Raw genomic sequence first — 21,413 nt, forward strand, 5'->3', positions numbered from 1 at the left:
GGGGCGTAGGAACGTTCTAGAAGTTGGAGGGGGCAAAGTGAAAAGAAAAGTGGTTTGGAGATTGGTTTTGAATTTTTAATGGAGTGTAGCTTCTCCGAATGCATCTGTACTATTTACTACTTTGTGGCGGGAAAAGACTGAAATTTAGTTTTACAAGCTATATATGCTTTTAAAGTGAGAATTTGAGCCTTTTGAAGATTTCAACTAACCAAAAAGTTGGAGGGGGCAATAACAATATTTGCCCATCCCAGCAAAATTCTAGGGAGGGGAATTGCACCCCCCCCTCCGGTTCCTACGCCCCTGTGTTATGAGGTCAAAGTGATAGCGGTCAAATTTGTAATTTTGACGTCATCAGGATGACAAAAAGAACCCACTTAAACTATTATTTCGGTGGGACCTCCATGATTTCACACGCGCCAGTTTGAATTAATTTTTGGTTTGAGTTGGTTGATATCTTCCGCGAAAGACCAAATGGAAGTTTTATGTCGTCGCAATTTGGGAAAGGTCTCCAAGAACCTGTAGATCCGACCTCCGATGAGTCTCTGGAAAGCCATTGCTCCAGGTCCCTACGGAAGGGCGATCGGGGATGTGTCAACTGGGAGCGGGAACTAATTGAAACGATGGACAAGTCGAGTGTCAGACCTTTGTGGGCCGCCAGCGCAAACACGCCGGCAAAAAATATAAAACACGTTGGTCTTATTTTTGCTCGGTGTTCGTCGCGACGCTCGCTTTGTGACAATGGTGGCAATAGCGGGTGCTGGATGCGAGGTGAAGTCGACGCAAAAATATTGCACTAGGCCTAACGGGAAATTTTCGCGTCGACGTCCACCGTCGTGGCGTTTTTGCCCAAGTGAAAACCAGCGGCCACGTCTGGAAAAATGAAGAAAGGCTACGTGAAACAAAGGCTCCGAAGGCGTGAAATGATACAAAAAGACAAACAACCGGAAGTAGTCTTAGTCGATTCCTCCAACTTCCTTTTGTAAGCGGGGCAGGCGTCGACGAAGAAACAGAATGACTTCAACCGGCTCAATTTCCCCTCGCGCGCAAATATTTGTGTCAAACTTTCTATGTTTAAACACGGGGATTTTGTTTTGTTAATTCACACCCGTATATTTCGACTCTTCTATTTTCAATACAGTTGATCCAGTTGGGAAACCCAAGTTAAACTTGATAAACAGTGGTGTAGCAACCAGACTCGCGAGAAAGGTGAAAAATCCCCTATCAGAAATTTTACGCAAATGCTGGCCGTTCTAAATAATTCTTCATATTATTCCAGAATTACATTTTTTGTTATTATTATAATTGAGTAGTTTCAGCACATTCCCATACTGTGTGGCGTTTTACCACCAATGTTCAAAATTCGGTTATGGTTACTACTTTAAACCAAAACTACAGTCACTTGAGTGGCTAAAGCGTTTAGTACTGCATATGGAAATTAGCTATTAAAAACCTTGTTAGTTGTTAAATAGTTTAATGATAAAATACGCGAAAAAGTAGATTAGTCCATAATTAAAAGGGATAATATAGCTAAATCCTAAACAAATTTGAAGAAATTAAAAAACTTACTACTAACTCGTACCCAATAGGCCTTCGAGCAAAAAACGCGAAACTCGGATCAAATAGATCTTCGAGTAATAAACTAAATTAAAATTAAATAAAATAGCCAGAAATTCCAACGGTAGACCGGTTTCGTTCTATTTGGAACTCATCAGTACCGTGCGGGAAATCTGGCTGGCGACTGTTAAATCGAAAGGAGAAACTAAGCCTAAACATTAAAAATTTCAAAACGCGTTGCATATAGCAACGGAAAGCCGAAAAGGGGGGAGTGTGGTGGAGAATAGAATAGTTTAGACGAGCAAGAGACAACCACTCCTATTCTTCAAAATGGTCTGCTAGTATTTTGCGCTACAGCAGGACTAAGGACAACGAAATGATAATCAGTTCCCACGAATAGGTTTGGAAATTGTGCAACCTGTTTAGATCCCATGCATGATGTTAGCTATTTATTAAAACTAGTTAATTAGAGGGTATTATTAATCATGTGACCATGACTTTTACTAATTATGTTAGAAAATTTATAAAAATCAGTTGAGGTTGCTCGTATAATTTACATTGCCTGTCCAAAAATATATCACGGTAATAAAACAAAATTAATTGTTTGACCTTCGTCATGATCACGAAGACTATGGGCCCCCACCAACAGAATGCCCCCACTCCTGATGAAATCAATGGATTTTTCTTCGGGACATGCGAGTTTTTAGTTTTTATGCTTTCCTTGCATAGGCCCCCACCTTCAGTAAATCCGGTACTGTCACGTTGTGTTTCCAAGGGCGATAGTTTATCTGTTAGATTGTCTGATACGTGTTTTTAACTGCATCAAAATCATATTAACCCATTTTTTTAACCACATGCAGATAACAGTTAGCTGCTTCGCGGTAGTTTCAATAAACTGGTACTAATAAAAATTATTCAGTTTTCTTAACTGTATGTATTATCGGTTTCTTATCTGAAATATCAGATCAGAAAGTAAGTTTTAAAATGAATTTATTAATTACTAATACGTAATATCGTTCTATAACGGATAACTGTTTACTTAACTGATTTTTTAACTTGAAAAGCAGATCTGTTAAGAAATTCAGATAAGGTGAACAGATTTTATCAGATCAGGTATAAGAAAGAGGACGTGTTTATCTAATTTTTGATCTGAATAAATATGAAAATGAAATCAGATCTTCCTTAACATATAAAAATGTGAAGCATGCACTACGATCATGTAGCCTATGTTAAACGATAAACCTCAAATTTATCTTTTAATTTTTCGGTTTTATCCTACCAACAGTGAAATAAAGAATAGAGAATGGCACGAAGGCAAAAAGTAAATCGATGGAGATCCTCTTTGATACAAATTTGATTGGAAAAAACGCGCCCACGGTATGAAAAAATAAGATTATGAAAATTTCATTCATTGCACTCTTTCTGCTAAAGAATTCTTCTTCCATCCACCAAAAAAGGAAGAAAGACTAGATAGCCAAAGATATCTCGAATTACCCATATTCTCTCCCCTGCCGAGGGCCAAATATCAGGAATGGGGGAAAAGAAGCGAGTAGAGAATTTTGAATAAAATACCATTGAAGCAATTTGGGATATCAATGCTAAATTGATGGGGGGGCTGCCTCTTCTCTGTAAAAGGTTTTTTGGCAACTGCGAGAGCTCCTTTATTCAATTTGCGGCGGAAATGTACGAAAGAGGAAACATATTTACACGATCTGGGGTTAAATTTAATTTGTATCGTTGTTATGGCCTTTCTTTGTGTCGCAATTTTTCTACGTGACATTCTGAAAATAATCGCATTTTGGCGAGTATTGCCAGGAATGTTTTTATATTTAGTTTGTCAGAATCAGATTGTGGTTTTGACACCTCGATTCCAGGTGTAATTCCGTGGATTTCTTAACCGTATTATGTTTTTAAGTTTTTTTTTGTTTAATATGTAGTTATCTTAAGTGCTTTTTTTGAAAAGAACAAATTTTTATTTTAGTTCACAGAAGAGTGAAGGTTATTTGGATTTTGTCTTGAAAATTTTTCTGGGCAAATAAAATTGTTGGGTTTTCTATTATTTCTATTAACTTTAAAAACTTGTAGCGGTTAACGGTACTAGTAAGTGTAGGGAGCTGTTGGCTCCCGTGACATGAAGGGCTTGCCACCACCACCCTCCTACGCATTGTAACACGGCCACCTGTTTAAGGCATTAAAAGTCGCTAGATGACTTGGGCTGAAGGTGGTGCCTTGGGTATTAGCCTAGCTGATTATTATTATTATATTAAATAACTTAACTAAAATTGAAAGATTTCTTAACTTTTGGCATTGGATCGGATGTGCGGTGTTGAAGAAAACGATGGAATAAAAATACACATTAACATTAACGTTATAATAACGGCTTTGGTTTCGGAAGTTGCATTTCTACAAAATTTACTTTAAATTTTTGCCATAGATATAGTACTGTCATGTATCAGTATAACGTTATATCACACGCTTTAGTACTATTATAAACGTTTTAATTACATTTGGACTTCCAGGTTAAAAAAATAGCACGAAAACGAACAAGTCGTTTGTTTCATTAGGAATAAATCTTAAAAGTATATGATATCCTGGTTTCGCACAATAAATACATATTTGGATTTGCAGAAAAAAATAAAAAGTAGGAGTTGCAAACAACCAAACGTCATTTTTTTAAAAATGCCACTTTTTCATTAGTAGTATGTTAACCATATGATGTCCTCGTTCCTCACAATAAATCAATATTTGGATTTGCAGAATAAAATAAAAAGTAGGAGTTGCAAACAAGTCCAAACCAAACGTCATTTTTTTAAAAACGCCACTTTTTCATTAGTAGTATGTAAACCATATGATATCCTCATTCCACGCAATAAATTTAGATTTGCAGAATAAAATAATTTGTAGGAGTTGCAAATAAGTCCAAACCAAATGTTATTTTTGAAGACATATTTTTTCATTAGTTTTACGTAAATCACATGATGTTCTGGTTCCCAACAATAAGTCATATTTAGATTTGAGGGATAAAAATAAGTTGTAAAAGTTGCAATAAAGTCCAATTTTTTTTAAAGCGGTCTCTTTTTCACTGGGAGTATATGCATACGTACATCGACCTTTGGACTACCAACCAAGTCCAAAACCAACGTGAATTTGTATTTAATTAGAAATATGTATTTAACCCGGAATTACTCGTTGTAAATCAATATTTGTACTTTGCGGATGCAATAAATAATATAAATCTTAAAAAAGTCCAAGCGAAACGCAATTTTTTTAAGAGAATCTTTTTCATTAGGAATATATGTAAACCATATAGCGTATTTAGGACATTCGGATTTGTGAGGCTATGGGTTTGTCATCCCGTTTTAAAACTGTGGGAAACGAAGAGCAAGGAGAGGGTGGGAGGTCGAATGAGGAGGTGGAGCTGGCTATATAACATATGTACTGGCTTTCCATATCCATCGAAGATGGAAGCAGCCTATTTCGGAGTAAAAACACGGTGGCCTAGGCTTAGTTCCGCACTCGTGCACCTGCTTCCATCGTAAGCCTCGGCCTACGCGCTTTCGGGCCCTTATTCGACGAGAACTAGCCATGCACGGAGTTTATACTAGTCTCTGGGGAGTAATAAAAAGACGGGCCAAATTCAGAAGCCGCTGAGCGCCTGGAAGTTGGCGAGATGACGCTCGCTAACCAAGGCCTACCGGCAAAATCGGGACCTTAAAATGACGCGCCACCGTATTCGTTTTTTGCAGAGCGCGTCACCCGGTTTCCCACCCGGTGTGCTTTTCGATTCTATTGCTGGGAGTATTTTGAGCTTCGTCTCGCTGGCTTTTAAGGCAGATAGGACCTTTCTCTTCCTCCCCCCCTTTATAACGTCATTGACGCCCTCTGTAGGTGAAAATGGTTTTCAATTCGCGCGGCGTCACAGGCCCAGAGATCATCTAGTTGGGATGGCGGGGTGCCGTCATCGCGCTCTTCGCCCACCTTCCGCGCCCGCCATTTCTGGAGACCACGGATGCGTTCATATATACCCCCCGGTTACGGTTGTAAAATTTCACCTGTGGGGTATTGGGGAAGGCGCCAACATATTTCGATGTGGATTTCCCATCCTGTCCCCATCAAATATTGTTTTATTTGCCTTTTTTATCCTCTTGGAATATGTAACCCCTGATATGACGGTCGCCTTTATAGGTTTTCGGGGTCTTAACCCCAGCCAGATATCATATTTTACCCTTACATCCATTACACGGTTGGGATTTACTCCCAAAAACTTTCGTGTTTGTCGAAAAATAGCTGAAAATAATGTTTGCGAAAAAAATCCTTTTAAAGCATTCATTTTTTCATATGAACCACATATTTACTTTGTCAGCGTTACGCGTTTTACAAAAGCTAATTTCCCTGAAAAATAATATACGGTAATGGCTACCTCTTCGTAGGCTGTATGCGCGTAGCTCTTTACTATACTTCAAAATTCATCTACTTAAATTTCCACACATATCAGGAACTTGTGCCACTATTCTACGATATTCAGAAAAACTTGCGCTTCAGAAAACCATCAAAGATGTTGGATAATAATATAAAACCCTGTCTAAAATATTTTAAAATTTAAGATTTGATATATTTTAAAACAAGTTATTATAAAAACTCATCTGTGACATTTAGAAATTTAATAGGCTTTTTTTTTTTTTTAAAAACTTTCAAAGATATTTTGAATACCCAGTCTAAAATATTCCAAAAGTAAATATCTAAAACTTTCCAACAATATCTCAACAATATCTCAACGATATTTTTACAATTTCTCAGCAATATTTCAACAATATCTCAGCAATATTTCAACAATATCTCAACGATATTTCAACAATACCTCAGCAATATTTCAACAATATCTCAGCAATATTTCATCAATATCTCAGCAATATTTCAACAATATCTCAACGATATTTCAACAATACCTCAGCAATATTTCAACAATATATCAACGATATTTTTACAATATCTCAACGATATTTCAACAATATCTCAACGATATTTCAACAATATCTCAACGATATTTCAACAATATCTCAGAAATATTTCTACAATATCTCAACGATATTTTTACAATATCTCAGCAATATTTCAACAATATCTCAACGATATTTCAACAATATCTCAACGATATTTCAACAATATCTCAACGATATTTCAACAATATCTCAACGATATTTCAACAATATCTCAACAATATTTCAACAATATCTCAACGATATTTCAACAGCCCCTCTACGATAATTCAACCATCCATCTTCGATATTTCAACAGCCCCTATACGATAATTCAACCATCCGTCATTCCGTCTTCGATATTTCTACAATATCTCAACAATACCTCAACGATATTTCAACAATATCTCAACGATATTTCAACAATATCTCTACGATATTTCTACAATTTCTCTACGATTATTCTACAGCCCCTCTACGATAATTCAACCATCCGTCTTCGATATTTTTACAATATCTCAACGATATTTCAGAAATATCTCAGCAAGATTTCAGCAATATCTCAACGATATTTCAACAATATCTCAACGATTATTCAACAGTCCCTCTGCGATTATTCAACAGCCCCTCTACGATAATTCTATCATCCCTCTTCGATATTTCTACAATTTCTCTACGATTATTCAACAGCCCATCTACGATAATTCTACCATCCCTCTTCGATATTTCTACAATTTCTCTACGATTATTCAACAGCCCCTCTACGATAATTCTATCATCCCTCTTCGATATTTCTACAATTTCTCTACGATTATTCAACAGCCCCTCTACGATAATTCTATCATCCCTCTTCGATATTTCTACAATTTCTCTACGATTATTCAACAGCCCCTCTACGATAATTCTACCATCCCTCTTCGATATTTCTACAATTTCTCTACGATTATTCAACAGCCCCTATACGATTATTCAACAACACCTCTACGATATTTAAACTAACCCTCAATGTTAATTTAAAAATCCCTCCACGATAGTACAACAATCCCTTTGCGAGATATCAACAATCCCTTGCGAAGCACGAAACAAGCAATCTGTAAAATATTAAAATCCGTCTAATCGCGTCACATTCTCAGAAACCCTGAAAAGGGGAAGTGGGTAATGTGAACTGGGCGTTATTGGCATCCATCCGAGCCAGTCCATCTAAAGTCTATCGTCGAGATTATCATTCGCAGTACGAGTTTAATGCCTATCGTAGTCCAGGGTTTTTGGCTCTGCCTTTCGTCGCGGGGTGGCGTTGGTGGTATTTAATCGTCGTCCCGGGCCGAGTCCAGAGTCCTTTTCTACGAGTCACCAGGGACCGGGTTCCGTTGGCTCCCAAGCTCGACGAGAACAGTCTTCTTTCTTTATTGTTTGTCCGATACCTGCTTTTCGTTCTACTAATAGTGGCGCTTTAAGCTTACCCTCCCCTCCGCCTCCGTTAGCGCCGCGTAGTGGCGAAACGCTTTCGGTCTCGAAGGACTCGCGGAACATCGTATAAATAATTTCGAAGAATAAAATGTCCCCTATAAATTGCGAGACCACCCCTACTTTTTATTGTGTTTAAACAATGATCGTGTTTCGTTTGCTTATCAAAAGCTTTTGATTTACAAGAATGGCTTTTATTGCAGTTTAAAGAGAACAATAACACAAATTACCGGCAGGTGGATGCGGAATTTCACTCGTCAGCTTCAGAAATAAAAGATTTCTTCTGGTTTTTCGACTTGGTTTGGCCTTTTCATGGCCAATTTCCTTACACGAAGTTTTTGTAAAAGTACATCTCTTAAGGTTTTTGTAAAAAACTTTTTGTGGATTTCATAAAAATTAGTCGTTCTAGTAGTAGAACAAATTGTGGAAGTTAATTTGGTTTAAAAGATCACGCTTAGTTGTAAAAAAATTCGTGCCTATTTTCTATAAAAACGGGTCGCATTTATTTATGTAAAAAGGATCGAGCAAAGTTCTCCTTTTTTCTGTAAACGTTCAAGCCAAGTTTCTATAAACTATACTATTTTCTGTGAAAACGGGTCGCATTTATTTATGTAAAAAGGATCGAGCAAAGTTCTCCTTTTTTCTGTAAACGTTCAAGCCAAGTTTCTATAAACTATACTATTTTCTGTGAAAACGGGTCGCGTTTTATTTTAGCGAAAAAGCGCGTGTCAGGGTTTTACGAAATCGGGTTACCCGTCGTTTTTGTAAAGTTGGATCGTGCCTGGATTTTCTAAAAACTGGTCGCACCTTTTTCGTGAAAAAGCTCGTGCCTGGATTCTCTAAAAACGGGTCGCGCCTCTTTCTTTAAAAAGCTCGTGCCAGGATTCTCTAAAAACTGGTCGCAAATTTTTAGTGAAAAAGTTCGTTCCTGGATTCTCTAAAAACGGGTCGTGCCTCTTTCTTTAAAAATCTCGTGCCTGGATTCTCTAAAAACTGGTCGCGCCTTTTTCGTGAAAAAGCTCGTGCCGGGATTATCTACAAACGGGTCGCACCTTTTTCGTGAAAAAGCTCGTGCCTGGATTATCTAAAAATGGGTCGCAACGTTTTCGTGGAAAAGCTCGTGCCTGGATTATCTAAAAACCGTCGCAACTTTTTCGTGAAAAAGCTCGTGCCGGGATTCTCTAAAAACGGGTCGCAACTTTTTCGTGAAAAAGCTCGTGCTGGATTCTCTAAAAACGGGTCGCGTCTGTTTTTGATTAAATATATAGGTTTCTTTAGTCAATAAAAATAAGGAAATAAAGGCAACTTGTTCCGCAAGTAGTTAAAAAACGATTCTTAAGTCTAGAAAATGTTGGTGAAACATGGCAGCAAATGAATTACGCCCAATCTTAGCATATATTTGTCCTGGGGGAAAAAAGGGGTACCGTCCTAAAAAATATTTTCTTTTCCCCCTCCCTCAATAGATTCCCCATTACGTCTCCCACCCCAACGCTGACTGTATAAAAATTTAAGCTTTTTTTTTAGGAAAGAGTATCAAAGAACGTGGGAAATAAGGTTTGGCGCTTTTTATTGGGGAGGGGACAAAAATTTTATTCCCCCCCTCCCTTCCTTGTCGCTGCACGGTCGAAACTTAGAATTTTTGGCTTTCTATTTTCTGCTTTTTGGCGCCTTTTTTGCCATAAAGAGCGAAAGCGCGCGACTGTAGTTGGACAGATAAAAAAATCCCGACATATACAGAATCTGAAAAAAAAAAGCGTTTTGCCGACTGCTTTTCGCGAAAGCCAAGGATGGAACGAAGGTAGAGGCGCGCAGAAAGCGAGAAACGTACCGGCACATTGATGTCCCGATGTTACATTCCAGGAAATTCCTTACGTGTAGAAACGTGAATAGAGGAAGAGCTGTAGTGGAGGGGGGGGGGGAGGATTCAGGCAAACGTAGAAAGGGGGGGGAGGCCAGCTTGAAAAATACGTTCCAATTATAACATGCAAATGGCGGCAATGGTATCTGACTGGCCCTGGACTCTCCTCCTGCCCCCCTCACGTCGCTGTAAAGGCACCCCCCCCCCAACGCGTTCGCCTTCTCCAATATAGACCCCCCTCTCCGTGCTGCTATTTTCAACCCCCCAACTTTTCGAAAGGGGGAGGAACGGGGGATATATTCCTTTGGAATCGAGAGAGTGGAGTTATATACGGGGCGGGGGCGATAGCGGGTTGGGAGGAGAGACGTAAGCCTTGGCGAGGGATGTGTAGGCCTTTGCGAGGGAAAGCAATTCACCACGATCTTAGCATTCCGAGCGCGGAGAGCCTCCCCCTCCTTCGGTTCTCGCGATGTACAGGCTATTATGTTTTGCTGAAATCCAGCAACTCTTACCTCCTACCGTCTCCTCGTCGCTAAGCCTTCGCGCTGCCGGGGAAGGGGGGCCTTTTGCGTCAAAAATTCGACCCCTATACTTTGCCTGATCGTGCGACCTCGCGGGGTCATTTGGTGCCTGGGCCTATTTCATTTTACGTATAATCTCACGGTAGATGTCGCCTAAGACCTTCGCTGATGACAATATTTTGCCTTTTGCAATCGTTCAAACCGACCCTGCATTATCCTCAGTCTCGGATTGCTCTTATTTTCGTTGTTTTTTCGGGGTCTTCGTACAGTTATTAAAAGGAAGATCAAGTGCCATATTTTTGGTGGATCACTTAATTGTACCAGATTTATTAGAATCTGGCGCTATAGTTAGTCGTAGTGTGTGTTAGAAGACGATTTTTCGCACTATAATAATCATTGTCTTAAATTTTTAACTCTCCGAGGGGACTTTGTACCCTAGGAGGGGTTATACAACCACCGTGTCTGTCTGTCAGGCCTGCGAACGCGTTCGCATTTTCGGGGCAAAGGGTAATCACTGCGTACGCAGTTTCTTAGAATCAGGGAAAAGGTTTTTTCCAAAAGCGCCCTCTTTTTGTCATTGGGTGTAGTATAATCTTTTAATCGGCCGGGATTCGAACTCGAGCCCTCTTGCGCGATTGGTGAGCGTTCTACCGCAGAACCACGGATACAGTTACGCTTCACTGAAAATTAAAAACTCTTCCGAGGAGAGGTATATTTTGGCTTGGCAACTTGTTACAATTAATTTGTGCAATAAATAATAAACGTATAACCTTGTACGAGCTTATTAAGAGTAAATGTTTGGAGGCACCATCTTGTTTAAAAATATTAATTTCACAAGCCCTCGTTAGTAGACTCAATTATAGTAAAACAAATAATATTTATTGAACATTTATAAAAAGATCAAACAAATTTTAACAATATATTGGAAAATTATTGAATCGCAGGAAAACTAATTTAATCTTTAGGAGCTCGGTATTCGATAGTTTCTTGTGGCATTGGGAAAACACTCTTGAGCTTCCAAGTTCTTTTGAAGAGGTTTTTCTCCGAGTACCTTCCATTAAAGCCCACTGTGCCCTTACAAGTTTTAAAGCAATAGTTATTGTTGGGTCGCTAGTGGTAGCGACTCGTTTTTACAGCTAAACTAAGGCTTAGGAGGTTTGCAAGTTCAATATGCGTAGTTGATGATTAATGAAATTAAAAACGACTGAAGATGTCATGCTAGGCACGACGAAACTAGTCGGACTTTCATTGTAAATATCATAAATATTTTATTAAATATGCAAATATAATGAAGTCGTTTTTAATTTCATTAATCGCAGCTAAACTAGTCACAGCCTTGCCTATCACTGAGGTCGTTTGGTTTAGTTATACAAATTAAATCGTTATTTAAATTATTAAATCGTTATTTAGATTATTAAATCGTTATTTAAATTATTAAATCATTATTAAAATTATCAAATCTTTACTAAAATTATTAAATCGTTACTAAAATTATTCAATCGTTACTAAAATTATTAAATCGTTGCTAACATTATTAAATCATTACTAAAATTATCAAATCGTTACTAAAATTATTCAATCATTACTAAAATTATTAAATCGTTTCTAACATTATTAAATAATTACTAAAATTATCAAATCGTTACTAAAATTATTAAATCGTTACTAAAATTATTAAATTGCTACTAAAATAATTAAATCGTTAATAAAACAATTAATTCTTTACTAAATTTTTAAATCATTATTAAAATTATTAAATCGTTATTAAAATTATTAAACCGTTACTAAAATTATTAAATCGTTATTAAAATTATTAAATCTTTACTAAAACTTTTAAACCTATATTAAATCTATTAAATCGTTATTATAATTATTAAATCGTTATTAAAAATGATTAAATTATAATGGTATGAGAAAAACGTGAATAATAAATTGTTTAAAGGTAATTTGGTATATTAACTAAAAAGGTTAAATCATGATTGAAATTGATTACATTACGTTTACATTGATTTCCAAACGAATAATGAGATGGGCAAAACATGAATAATGAAATGTGTAAAACGTTAATAATGAAATGAGTAAAACGTTTATAATGAAATGGGTAAAACGTTAATAATGAAATGGGTAAAGCATGAATAATAAAATGGGTAAAGCATGAATAATGAAATGGATAAAATATTAATAAATAACTAAGGTTAAATCGGGATAAAAATCTCAAAATGTGATTAAAAATGAATAATTCTAATGTGAAATTCTTCAAATGGTTTGATAATATTAGATAATTACAATTTACTTATAAAACGGATATTTTCTACAGCGTTTTAATTTTACCCGATATCAGAAGCTAATTATCTACATAATTATTTCACCGATGTTAAAATCGTATAATTTCGCAAGAATGGACTCGCAAAATAAACCAAGTTTTTGGTCTTCAGAACGGAATTCCTCCGGAAAGCAGTTTATTATAAAATGATTAGATCACGTTTACATTGATTGCAAAATGAATAATGAATTCCATTGAATTTTCCTACTTTGATTTGAAAGTTTTCAACTACTTTAACCCTTATTTCATTGCTTTTGACTCAAAGAAAGAAATGTATTAAATAATATTTAATAGTTTTAAATGAAACTACCGCAAAAAAACTAATTAAAACCTATAAATATTAACTTTCTTGGGTCGATACTGTTTTGGTGGTACGTTATAAAGAGAGCCAAAAGATTCTTTGAGCGCCACCAGAGGGCGTAAAAGAGCCGGTCGCAGTCATTGGCCGAATTTAAAGGTCGTGTTTGGTTACTCTAAACGAAGATTTTTCGTGGCGGAGTCCCTGGGAGCGCATTCGATACTAGCATTAAAGTCGATGGAATATCTCAGCGGGGGACACGTTAAACGGTAAATAACTTTTCTTCGCAGCGACCATTTTCGCTTTTTTCAGCTACCTTTGATTGCGCCGAAGGTTTCAGCTTACATCATTTTCGTCCGCGGACTGCCGCGCCACATATAGCAATTCCCCTTTTCAATCTCTCCCAGAAAATCGTTTTTGGTTTGGCCATTTCCTAATGGAAGGAGACCAAAGCTGCCCGTTTTGATCCCCGTGACGCCCACCAGAAAGTCGGAAACCAATTTTGGATGCGACTATTTTGGAGACTGACTTTTAAGTCAATTTTTATCCCGACACCCGAGTTTAGTTTAGTTATATAAAAGAAATAGAACAGTTTTTACCGAGTGGAATTTCCAAATATTTGTACTTCCTACTGGATCGTAAAAAAAAATTCGTAGAGTTGAAAAAACCTATTAGTTTGTTTGTAGTGTTTTGTTCATCGCTGTTTTTTTGGGCAGTGGCTAGAAGATAAAATTGTGTCTATCAGGATTTGCTATTTCTTTTGCGAAGTAAATTATCGAAGTTTATTTGTTTTATGCCAGTCTTTTAAAATGGTTTATTACCACGTCTTTATCACAATGTTGATTTGATGGTTATCGGTGTCTCGCGTTTTTATTTAAATTTTAATAAATGTTTCGTTAGTTAGACATTTAATTAGTTTATCATAAGTGAAATAATAAGCATGAGCAGTGCCGTATTTCCGCCTAGGCCAACCTAGGCCGTGGCCTAGGGGCCCATCCTTGGAAGGGGCCCTACAGTGACCGTAATTACTTTATTTGAAGGCATAAATCTATAATATCAATCGTAATTTATATTGGAGAAATTCCAAGGCAGAAGATTTGGTTTTAAAATTACCAAAATTTCTGCCTGGCAGTTTACGGACGCAGCCTTAAATCGCAATGTTGCATAATTATCGCATATTTAGTCGACGATTGTTAAGAGTTTTTATTTAGTAATATAACCGTAGAGCTCAGACTTCTACGCTGAATCAGGGAAATTCAGGCACAGCCTAGTTCAAGGGATAAGAGTAAATGCAGCGCGTGAAAACTTTTCACTGAAAAGGGGGCCCAGACTTCTTATCTGCCTATGGGCCCAGGATGTCTAAGTCCGGCCCTGAGCACGAGTTGTTAGGCTAGTCAATAATGGGTAAAATTGTACTATTGGGGATCCGCCGCAATTTTGTTTTTATTTTATTTTTTTAAACATTCCTTGGACTCTTGGAGAATACAATTTTATTAAATATTAACCCCGCTTTTTGAGAATCATTGAGAATTTAAGTTATATTTCCAAATTCATAAATTCCGTTATATTTCCTAATATATGTAGAATATACAGCGCAATTTTGGTCCTAATTATAAATTTTGATATATCGTAGGGTACATGACGGTAGTATTACTACTTTTGAACTTTACTACGATTTGATATCTTTGTTGTAATATAGAATGATATAATAATAATGATAATATATTGAACCCAACCTAACCTAACCTATGATACGATTAAATTAGTTAGGTTAGGTTAGGTTAGGTTAGGTTAGACTATTTTTACCAAGTTTTCGTATTGTCTGTACACCACTAGTGTGTTTCGCATGTTCTACTAGACCTATCTCAAAGTAAACGTTAGCAGAAAAGTAAAGCGGAATTTATGAAATTGGAATATAACTGAAATTGGAAATATATCGTAAATACTCAATGTTTCTCGAAAAGCGGGGATTTATTTTTAATAAAATTGTATTATCCATTGAATGTTCAAAAATAAATAAAATAAAAAACAAAATTGCGGCGGATCCCCGATAGTACAATTCTACCCAATAATGTACTTATTTCTACTTCAGGATAATGACTATGGAACAAGATTTTTAGCTTTGCTCCCAATAATCCTCATCAGCTTGGTAATCAATTAGTTTCGCCAAAATTGACGTTTTCTGTCGCGATTGAAGCAAAAACTACTGACATTTTCCTTTCCACCATGTTAACCGAAGCATAAAATAAATCAATTTTTGGCCTATACTCGAAATCACTGTTACCTGGGGCCGAAAATTGTCCAGCATTTAACAATAATACACATACGAGGAACTTCATTTACTGATTAGTAGATGGCGTTAATCGTCCACAGTGGTTTTAGCGGTGCTACTTATAAATAATAGCACCCAGTCAACAACGAACTTACGGACTTTGCACCCAAGCTCGACCAGGAAAATCAACGTGTTAATTTATATAGAAAAATCAACGGTTTTCTGTCCAATCGCTAGTCTTTGGTTATGTATTATTTTAAAACAGTGTTGCCATATCCTTTTTAGCGAAGAAACCGTTGTTACGACCAATGACAATGGTCGAGATAGTGAGGTCACCGTGTTACTTTAAATTTGAATTTTAGGTAAAAAAATGTATTTATTTAAATAGTAAATATTTTACAAGCTCTTTTACGTTTGTAGTTTATTTTGGTGTCAATCAATATATCAAACTTTACTCTCAGCAAACATTTCTAAAGCGCAATCGCTATCTTTGGGGGATTATATTTCCACAGGACGTAGAAAAATCCCTGCCTTTGGTAGTGTACCCAGGTAACAGTAATTTCGAGTATAGTTCATGTATTTATTTCTATCAACCTTCTTTCTTCACCAAAGACAATTTAATGTAAGGACTATACTCTTGAGGGTTAAGAAAGGCAAAATATTTTGTTCATTTGGCGGAAAGATGCCATCACGAATTTTCCGCTAAATTGGCGGCGGGAATTTAAAATTTTGCCTGTTTTCTTTGAATTCCTAAAGGTTCCTACGCGTGTTATATTAATCCCGAGGGGTCGGACATTCACCAAAATCCCGTACACTTTGTCTAAAATCGCAAAATCTTCTAACTCTTTCTATGGTAAATTAACATTGAAATCCCAAAATCACAAAATAATGATAAAAACGCCAAAATCTCTACGAAATCCCGAAATCCCGTACAAAATAATGGCAAGTGTGAGACCCCTCGATTAATCCCTTTTAAAAATGTCTATGTCAAATATTTAATGTAGATTATTTTTAAGAACTCTTCATTATAGTGTATTTTTAGTATTATGCCCCTAAAAAAACATCAAATCACGCGTTTATGTACGTCAACGTGGTAATCACGGCATTACCCGTTCTATACTTACCCTGGACTCGCCAAACGAAATTGTTTTTGGTATGCCTCATTTTCAGTACTAAAAATAAATTATAAATATTATTTATGAAAATTAATTAATTATGACTTTGAAATAAAACGCCATAGTCAGTATTTTCCCAAATTATATAACGCGCGCAGGTATACTTAAAAATTCAACCGTTAACAGGCGAAATTCGAAATTCCCGGCACTGATTTACCATTAATTTGTTCTAGTATCTTTCCGCCAAATGTACTAGATACTTAGCCTTTCTTAACCTACAACTGAGTATAGTAAATTCATATCCGCAGTGGCGTAGTGAGGTTATTTGGCGCCCAGGGCCAAACTCCAAAAATTTCAGCCCCCCCCCACTCCTACGCCGGCCCCAATTTCCACCATAAAATTCCTTGTTTTTAAACGAAACCTAATCATTATCAATATCAAAATAAATATTAATTTAATTGATATATTAAAAATTTTTTAAGTTTCCAATATCCGCTTTAATACTTTAGTAATTAAAGAATACTAGTCGATTACCGAGTACCAAAAAAGTGGATATTCGGTTCAAAGTTCAAAGAGGGGTTTTTACAACCTTTTGGGGGGCAATAAACGGTACCTACAAAGTTGTGGAAACTGTGGTTCATTTAATTACTTGAATAAAACCAGCTCCTAATCAAGTACTCGATAACCTGACTCGTTACAAATATTACTTGAGGTTTTTTTTAGTAACTCGACTCGAATAAGATAAAGTTTCCCCTTAATCAAGCACTCGATTACTCGAATAAAAAAAAAATTGATAGTCGATAACCGACTCGATTGCCTAAAACCTCTAATCGCACAGTCCTAACACCAGTCCTGGTAAACCCAATTCTTTGTCTTTAAACTATTAAACAAAGCAGTTCTTTCTAAGCAAAGCGGACATATTCCGAACACTTTACGAGTGACCCGGAAACCACGAGGGAAGCTTCAGGTTTTTCGTCTGCTTCAGTTGTTATAGTAACGGCCAATATAGCTCTTCTCCGGCGAAATAGTTTCCTATTACGCTCGCAGCGCCTACTTTCGCCGAGGCTCGATCTTATTTTTCGATTTCTCTTAAAACTTTTCGCCCGCTACAACCGACAGAGGGGGCTCTTTTCTGGATATCGCGCGAGGCAATAAAACCGATATCAAAATACCATTAGGAGCGCTAAGAAGGCCGCGCTGCCAATGAGTAAATGAGTACGGCGCTCCCTAATTACCCCTCAAAGCGTACACCCGAGGACCGAAAGGGGTTCAATTCGCTTTCCTGCCTCACCTTGCGCCGGAAAGATAGCCTTTCCTGCGATTGCCTTCCAAAGAAAAGCTTTACAACGGGTGGGTTAAGGGGGACCTGTTTGCATTTATTTGACCCCGCTGCGGACGAGGCCAAATCAGAACCTAAACTGTCTCATTTCGGTTTGAAGCGAGATTACTTTCATGGTTTAGAGATGGAATGGACAGTGTTGCCTCAAATACTATTGTTCTCAGTATTTCTAATGAAATACTAAATACTTAGAGGAAAATTATTTAAAATTAAATACTTAATACTTAGAGGCAGGGGCGTAGGAACGTTCTAGAAGGTGGAGGGAGCAAAGAGAAACGAAAAGGGGTCTGGAGAATGGTTTTGAATTTTTAATGGCGTGTAGCTTCTCCGAATGCATGTGTACTGTTTATTACTATAAAAATTGGCGGGAAAAGACTAAAATTTAAACACAGTTGAGGTTCCATGAGCTTTATATGCTTTTAAACGAGAATTTGAGCCTTTTGAAGATTTCAACTGACCAAACAGTTGGATGGGGCAATAACATGAGTTGCCCCTCCCAGCCAAGTTCTAGGGAGGGGCATTGGCCTCTCCTGCCCCCCCCCGGTTCCTACGCCCCTGCTTAGAGGAAAAGAATTTAAAATCAAATACTTAATACTTCACCAAAAAATATTTAAAAAAGTACTTAATACATCCACATAAGTGCTTAAAATAAAGAACTTGATACTTAGACAAAAGTATTTAAAATAAAGTACTTGATACTTTAACAAAAGTATTTAAAATAAAGTACTTTACAATACTTCAACAAAAAAGTATTTAAAATAAAGTAACCTTTAATCGCGACGATGGACCAAGTTCTTTTTTAGCCAATTTCTGGAACACGTGACCAAGGAGAGTTGTGCGACGAACTCTCGCATTACGCGGGGAATAGTGGCTCACTCCTGTAATCACAGGCGTCTGGGAGGCAGCGTTTGTGGATGGCCATGTGAGGACGACCACCAATCTCTCCAACGGGTGGTCGGAATACTTCCGCCACAGGTGTCGCCACCCCTGTCCCCACGTATCCCCCCGTTGGCGTGGCCGTTACGCATATCTCGCCCTGATTAATCAGATGGTGTCTTCGCCGGGCTCGCGGTCTTCTCAGACTCAATCAGCCCTTTATTCTTTGAATAAAAAAAAAACTCTCGCATTACCCAGTACACACCTGATGATGTTACCGTACGGTTAGCGAAACTAGTCGTCGGAATATTTTTGAAATAAAATATTTTTAACTTTTCACTATGCAACAGTGGTATTTTAATTTTTAAACTAATTTTAATGCATAGGGTTAGAACAACAAAAATAATTAAGAAAGTATGCCCAAATCGTTGGTCGTTTTCTACCTCGCGTTTTATTTTGTTCATTGTCTCCCGTTCAACGGCGGTTCTCAATTTCTCATCAATTCCATTTTAGTATTGTTCAAACAGGTTTTATCGTCGTGTATCCGGCTGTAATAAAGGTTCCTTGTGATATGTTATAATTAGAAACCGGACTCGTTTTTTCGTTGGCCGTCGAATAAAAACACACTGGACCGTTTTTTTAAGAACTTTTCTTCGTGAACGTCTAAGTAAAGTATGCGCGTTTAGAAGCCTATTCAACAACATAAAAATTGGTGGCGATTCTTTAGTAACTGAGACAACGGAAAATGAAGTAACGTAGAACTAATGAAAATGTGTTGTATTTATTAGACAGTACTACGGCTAAATGCATCTATATTTTAAATGAAACTGAAGTAATGTAGAACTGATGAAGATGTGTTTTATTTAGTAGGCAGTCAATTCGCCATTTTTTATTTAAGAAAAATATTGGTACTAGAATAATGAAATTAATCTAAGAAGAAGCACCCATCGAAATATAAAATGTTATACCCAAGTGGTGATAGGGTTTCGCAAGGTGGTTCCAAGGGTTCCGCGGAATTATTTTGAAAAACATATAACGTCTTGCATAGACATAGGAACTATACTTATACCTAGACAAACTGCTGGATCTACGAAATTGAGGCCGGTTTTGAGCAATGGCGCTTTCTTATGCGTGATATGGACAAAATTACGTGGCGCCGCCTACGGCGTCTACGCGCGGCTAACTATACCTAGGCTATAGCCTTGACTATACTAAAAAAAGTAAGTCAGCTGTAAGATGTAAACAAAGGAAGTATGGAGGAATGTACCAATAAATTTCCAAATTATATAATGAAATGTGAGTAAATATTAATGATATTTATCTGTTAATGTAATACTTATGAATATATTAGTTTCAATATTAATATAAATAATAGCGGAAATACATGATAATAGGAATAAAAATAACAGTGTCTGAGTATTTGGCTATTGACATTGCAATCAAAGGATGTAAAAGGGAGGTATAATTGTGGAAGGGATTCTACACACACTGATAAAGGATTAAAGAACTCTTATTGCCCTTGAAAAAGTATTAGCTTGGTGAGTCTTTTTCGAATAGCCTCTTTCTTCATTTGATTGTTTATGTCTCTGCTTATTTTCCTCAGCCTTATGTTAACGTATATTTTGATAATCTTTTTCATCAAAACATTAACGTGGTGTTGTGATCCAAGTTCGTCATCAAACATGTGTTCAGTAAGAGTTGGAAAAATATTGTCCGTTACTAACTGGCGCAGAACCAAACATTCTATTTTTAAGTCAATGTTTTTAGCCACAGTTTGAATTGATCCAAAGTATCTCACTGCCTTCTCGGTCAAGCTACAAATCTTGAGAACACTAGCTGTCGGATGACATAATCCACCATTGTCCTTTAAAAGGAGAAGAAGTTTGATTGGATCCCCCTTTGCATAGCTATGACTTGATAGTGAGGAATGCCTTTCGTCTAAAGCGTGTAAACATGTTTCGGATTTTAATTCTTTTTGTAATTTATTTACAACAAAACCAGCCATATAACGGAATATGTTTTCTCGTAAGATGTTGGATGTTGATGTTTCATCAGTAAGAAACATAATAAAGTCATCCATTTCTTCCTCTAGAGATTCTTCTTTAATAACTCTAAGTTCGTTGGTTGGAACTGGCACCATGCACAAATTTGGAACGTGAGTGTTGTCCAAAGCAATTAAGTGGCCACTTTTTTGATTTTCAATTTTAGTAACCAACGTGTTTTTGTATGCAGCAGTGAAGTTTCTACAAGTAGGATTGTTGTTCCAACCTCCTCGCTGACGAATTGTGTTAAAAACTTAAAATATAACTCTAAATGGTCCTGCGAAAGTTTTTAAGTTAAAAGGTACCTTGAAAAATAAACAATTGTTTGCAAAATCTGGTATTTTAAAAAATATACTTCAGTGGTCCATCAGGGGGAACAATGTACTTCTCTCCAATGTCCAAAACACTGTGAATTGTGACACCAAAACCAATAATGGCTGTCTTTCGTTGGCTTTAAAAAATCAAGTTGCCTTCCAGGTCTGTTAAATTGAATAGAAGTTCTTAAGTCTTCATTATGTAACATTTGGTTATTTCAAGGTTGGAAAGCCGAATTGGTGCCTTGTGACCTTTAGCCCATGGATTTAGAGAGTTCAATACCTCAAACAAACTGCAAGGGACAGTGAGGTAAGATACGGTGTCAAAATTGTGGAGAAAAGTTGCTTAAAAATGGTTTTTTTGTAGATACCGATCAATTTTTGATATAAATTTAGATGTTGGCCCGCTTCCTTGAAACACTGGATCACCAGCCTCTTTAAAAAATTCTATGCTTTTTGCC

The 21,413-nt window shown here is 36.9% G+C and overlaps 2 long non-coding RNA genes across 2 annotated transcripts; both read left to right on the forward strand.

The window, feature by feature from the left end:
- Positions 1-20,016: 20,016 nt before the first annotated feature.
- Positions 20,017-20,476, forward strand: LOC149921847 (uncharacterized). The gene is made up of 3 exons (XR_016477446.1): positions 20,017-20,134; positions 20,200-20,287; positions 20,364-20,476. It is a non-coding gene; the product is annotated as an uncharacterized LOC149921847 (long non-coding RNA).
- A 181-nt stretch (positions 20,477-20,657) lies between these two features.
- On the forward strand, positions 20,658-21,082 carry LOC149921848 (uncharacterized). The gene is made up of 3 exons (XR_016477400.1): positions 20,658-20,751; positions 20,829-20,939; positions 20,999-21,082. It is a non-coding gene; the product is annotated as an uncharacterized LOC149921848 (long non-coding RNA).
- Positions 21,083-21,413: the final 331 nt, after the last annotated feature.

This window comes from Leiobunum rupestre, chromosome 11 (genome assembly GCF_980474605.1).
Source record: "Leiobunum rupestre chromosome 11, qqLeiRupe1.1.hap1, whole genome shotgun sequence".
NCBI lineage: Eukaryota > Metazoa > Arthropoda > Arachnida > Opiliones > Sclerosomatidae > Leiobunum > Leiobunum rupestre.